Source organism: Echinops telfairi, unplaced genomic scaffold, assembly GCF_000313985.2.
Source record: "Echinops telfairi isolate 266 unplaced genomic scaffold, ASM31398v2 ScPeMD7_7475;HRSCAF=8513, whole genome shotgun sequence".
NCBI classification, from domain to species: Eukaryota; Metazoa; Chordata; class Mammalia; order Afrosoricida; family Tenrecidae; genus Echinops; species Echinops telfairi.
In genome coordinates, this window is record NW_022111379.1 from 15,003,728 (window position 1) to 15,009,149 (window position 5,422).

General features: G+C 48.7%; 1 protein-coding gene across 1 annotated transcript in view; it reads right to left on the reverse strand.

The window, feature by feature from the left end:
- Positions 1-5,422, reverse strand: part of LRPPRC (leucine rich pentatricopeptide repeat containing) — a 188,743-nt gene that overhangs the window by 181,963 nt on the left and 1,358 nt on the right. The gene's annotated exons all lie outside the window — the stretch shown is intronic.

Here is a 5,422-nt window from a genome sequence, read left to right on the forward strand (position 1 = left end):
GGTTCCCTCTTCCCTTTAACCCCACAAAGGTGACTTCATTTAATGAAAGCTACTTAGTGATTAATGATGTCAGTGTTATTTGAACATGACAGAAGTTGTAAAGGAGCTCCGTAAGTGACAGAAATTTCCAAAATACGAATAAAATCCTTTTTTTTAATTTTAACCAAGTTGAGAGCGCTCCATTTTCAATGTCGGCCACTCATTGTTGTTAACTGCTCTTCAGTGGACTTGCCAGCTCATCGGGACCTTCTGTGAAACAGCTCTCAATGCTGCCTGGGCTGTGACGCCCCACAAGCACCATCAGCATGTTGGAGTTCGTTTGAGGGGGCTGCTGTGTCAATCCATCTCACATCGGATCTGCCACACCCTCACTGGCCCTCCGCTCCACTACCCAGGACGTGGGTCCCTGCTGCTGCTGAGCCCAAAGCACACATGTCAGACAATGTGTGTGCTTTACATTTTCTTTGCCTAAGTTTAGGGAGTAGAGCAGCTGGCATTGCTTCCAATTCTGTCGTAGTTGGAAAACTCCAGTGGAACCTGTCTGCCATGAGCGACTCTGCCGGTCTTTGCCCTCACGCACTGTGGTAGTTATATATATAATCTGTTGTCAATTTGAGAGGATTATGAGTGAAGGGGTGGAGTCTAGCCTGTCAATCATTGTATAGCCAATGAGGCCTTTGGGTGGGCATGGCCTTTCCCTGAGGATTCTGGGAATTGCTGTATTTCCTCGTTGGAGGCGGGAGACACACTCTCTCTGCTCACTCCCTGAGAGACCCTCAGCTGACAAGACACATGGAACTATGCTAGACCTCTGGAGCTGGAAGAGCCACATGGAGACCCATGCCTACACCATCACTGGATCCACAAGACTTTTCACCCACTGGCCTGTGATCTTCCTGTACTTGGCATCATTGCATGTGCTTCGTGAGCCTGGAGAGGAATTTATAGATTGGTATCGGACATATGGGCTGATATCGGACTTATGGACTTGGTCTGGAGTGGGCTGGGATGTTTTCTCAATATTCAACTGCTCTTGTATATAAAGCTCTTTCTTATACACATGTGTCTTTGAATTTGTTTCTCTAGTCTACCCAGACTCTCTTTCTCTCTCTCTCTCTCTCTCTCTCTCTCTCTCTCTCTCACACACACACACACACACACACACACACACACGCTGCAGCTGGAAGAAACCTGTTGTGAGAAATATTTATAGAATGAGGCCCTGGGGACCCTAGATTCATCTTTGACTCTTCTTCCACCCCTTTCTTTCCTCTTGTCCTCTTATTTGTCTTTAAATCTTTCTGTGACTTCTACTTTTTAAGGTCTCTCTATTCATCCCCTCTTATCCATCCCCAGTCCTTCCATTTCAGTCTACGGCTCTATCACCTTTCACCCGGACTCTATTCTAATTCATCTCCTGACCTCCAATCCATTTCTTCTCTTGCAATCCACCCTCCATGCTACTGCCAAAATGGTCTTTCAAAAGCTCTACTATGACCTTGTCACACCCCAGTACACAGGATAAAGTCCAAGCTCCTCAGCAGGACTCTGCAGGCTCTTGGCTGCTGGCCCCTGTCGACCCTGCCCAATTCAAATACTAGCAGAAGCAGGTCTAGAAGTCCAGCTTCCTTCCTTCTGGAGTCTAGGGCTCATCTCAGCACATCATTGTCACGCCTTGAAAATCTCTTCCAGGAATTTTTGTTCTGCGGCTGATAACCACATAACAGGGGTCTGCTCTCATGGCCCAGAGGTTCTGCGTGAACCCTGTCCATAAGCCATGCAGCAAGTTATATCAGACTAGAGAGGGACATGCATATTATGTCCCTGACCTTGAACACATGGTGTCATCAGTGGAGGTCGCAGTAATAGAAAGGAACAAAGGGAAATGAAAAGCGGTTACTCAGTGCCGACAAGGTGTTCATGCCGGGCTGTGAACCACCTCACTTTGTAACTCTTCGACCGAGCAGCTGACGTCTCCTGGGAGGAGGCATAGCCAGGGGTGAACTTCCAGTCTGGATCCACTGATCCTGGGGCTGATCCTTGCTGGGTAGCCTTCTGTGGGGTTCGACGGGATGGCACGATGCGTCCTGAAGGTCCTGGCACACTGTGTCCTGGCCATTTCTGGTCGAAGGGTTAGAGTGCCAGAAACCTTCCAGATGGAAATGCCAACAACGCCTCTTAGTCCTGGTTTGTTTGTCCATTTAGAGTGTCCATTTAGAACATGGGGAGGGGTGGGTGGGCAATACCTCCCACACCAGAACATTCCCAGCTATGGAGTTGACTCAGAGAGACCCTGTACAGGGTTTCCCGGGTTGAATTTCTTTACAGGAGCCGATGGCCTCACCTATCACCTGTGGAGCACCTGGTGGGTTTGAATCATTGCTCTTGTGGTTTAAAGCTTACCTGAAAGCACCAAGGGGCTTCAAAGAGCTTATGGGAAAATTCTATTATCTTTTATGATGATGATTAAACAGTGCTTAGTCTGGGTGGACTAGAGAAACAAATCTAGAGAGACACTCAGATGTGTATAAGAAAGAGCTTTCTATACAAGAGCAATTGAATATTGAGAAAACATCCCAGCCCAGTCCAGATCAAGTCCCTAAGTCTGATATCAGCGTATATGTCCGATACTAATCTATAAAGTCCTCTTCAGACTCATGAAACACATGCAATGATGCCAAATGCAGGAAGATCACAGGCCAGTGGGTGGAAAGTCTTGTGGATCCAGTGTTGGTGGAAGCATCTCAGCACTGGCAGGGGTCTCTATGTGGCTCCTCCAGTTCGGGGCACTGGTGGAGCTCCATGTGTCTTGTCAGCTGGAATGTCTCCCAGGGAGTCAGCTTGCGTCCTGCCTCCAGCAAGCTATGTATCTCCTTAGCACCTCCAAATGAGGTCGTCACCTTTCCACCTGATTGACAGGCTAACCTCCCCCCTTCACTCTTAATCCTCTCCAGTGGACAACAGATTAAGTAACCGCCACAGACAGTTTTATTGGGATATAATCCACATATCATACAATTCCAGCTCTTGAAGCTTCTAGTTAGTTAACTTCTGGTTTAACTCATTATTACAGGAAAGTACGACTCAAGCTATGATGGGTGAAATGAAAAGAACTCCCAAACTCGCGTGAAAGAAGAGGTGGGTTCCAGGAAAAACCTCTTCTTACCCTGAGACTTGAAGGATGATGCTGGTGTTAGGTGCCGGCCCCCCAGCCAGAATCACCTTCCTCAGATGCTTATCTGATGACATCCATGCAAACCCTCACAGAGGACAAAGTTGGCTGCCTCTCCAAGGGCTAGTCCCTTTCCTCTCTGCCCCTCTCTCCTGTCAGAGATCTCTGCCAATGATACAGACCACAAATGCTACACCGTGCTCCCTCCCCACAACCCCCGGTTCCCTTCAACCAGATCTTGGGGATGTGACCTATCCCTGGCCAGTGGGATCTAAGGGCATGACTAACTAGCTGGGGGTTTCTGGGCAAAACTTTCCTCCCTAGTGAAAAGGGATGCCCAGGAGGAAACACAACTTTCTTTGTGTAGAACCTCATAGGTTCCCACCACCCCCGTTTCTGAAAAAGAACAAAAATTACTCAGCACTGTCTCCCACCCCCTAGAAATGAAAAACTTTTGGACTATAGTTCATAATCCAGGATAAAGTTTAGGCATCTGCTTTAGCAGTCCCCTGGATCATTCCAGTGAGGTACCCCCCCCCCAGGGGGCAATGTCACCCTGAGACCTACTAGTCTAGGCAGAATCAATCAATCAAATGAAACCAAACTCTGCTGTTTAGTGGAAGCTGACTCTTAGTGATCCTATAGAAGAGTGTAGAATTGTCCCAGGGGGTTTCCATTGCTTTAAGTCTGTGTGGAAGCAGCCAGTGGCCACATCTTTCTCAGGGGAGCAGCTGGTGGGTTTGACCTGCCAATCTTTCGGCTGGCAGGAGAGCAGTTAACCCTTGCTCGGCCATGTTTGCATAAGAGGCCGGGACCAAGGCAGCCACTTTCTAACTGTGAATTAACCAGGTTAAGGATAAGCCCAGGAGTGATGTAGTGGCTTAAGCATTGGGCTACGAAGCCTTAGTTCATCGGTTGAAACCCTCCAGCTGCTCCGCAGGAAAAGGAAGAGGCTATGGGGTTCAGGGTCAATGCAAAAGGTCAAGGAGAGGAAAGCGAAAAGGATCCTTCGTGACAGTGTTGACCACCTCAAACTACTTTGGAACCTCCTGGTTGGGGTTTTGTTGTCATGGGCGAGAACAAAGATCTTCAGGGCCTAAGTAACTTCTTTACTTAAACCAGTTGCCGTTGACTGGAGGCCGACTCGCGGAGACCCCCAAGCGTGTCGGAGGAGAACGGTGCTCCGTAAAGCTTTCCGTGGCTGATTTTTCAGAAGCACATCATGGGACCTTCCTTCTGATCCTCACCAAGACAACACTTCCACCGCGGTTGAAGTACAAAGATCAAAGCCTTGCTATGATCTACAGAGCCCTGCTGAGTTCCCTGCGAGCTGTGCCCTTCCTTGCCCTTGTGCACGGGAGGCATGGCCACATCTTCCTTCACTCTCCTCCTACCTCAGGCCCTTTGCACATGCGGTTCCCCCTTTCCTCCAGTCTTCCACCAGGAAACTCCTACTCTGCCCTCTGACCTTTGTCTCCTCCCTCAGAGTAACGTTCTCCGGATGGAGGTCCCTCAGTACATAAACGCAGAGCCTCTGGTAGCTGTCACCACAGGTGTATGCGGTCCTCTTACCTTCAGAACCAGGCTGTGTGGGCTTGGACAAGTCCAACGTCTCTGTGCCTCCAGTGGCACAGACCCCCCCCATCTGCCCTACACCTGTAGTCTAGCCGAGCTCAGCCACCTCAAGTGAGCCTCCGTGAAAGCCGACCTGCCGGTCCAAGACTAAAAGTTAAAATGAAATAAAAGTCACTGCCATTGAGTCGATGCTGACTGCCTGTGAGTTTCCAAGACGATCACCTGTCTTTCTCCCTCAGAGAGGGCCTGGTGGCTTCAAACTGCTGATCTCAGATCACAGCCCAACCCGTGTCCACTACACCACAGGGGTCCTCTATAGAGCCCCTAGCAAGAAAAAGGAATATCCGTTGTCCTCAGCTATTGAGATTGGGAGGGGTCTGCTCTGCAGCACAACTGGATTAGCTTAAAACTGAAGGGGGAAACAGTGCAGGGGATACACGTGGATTGAGTAGCCTTGCTGTCATGCAGAACGCGTGGGAAAGTGGACTGCTGCCGGTGCAGTTAGGGTAACATTGAACACACTAGCATTTGATCTGACCCACTTACATTTGTTCCAGTTTTTAATACTAGTTTTTCTAGTTTTTTTCTGCTTTCTTTTAGATTGAGGTTTTTATCCGCTTTACTTTGTTATTCTTGTTCATTTTTGTTTGCTTGTTTTTCAATGTGTTGTTTTTT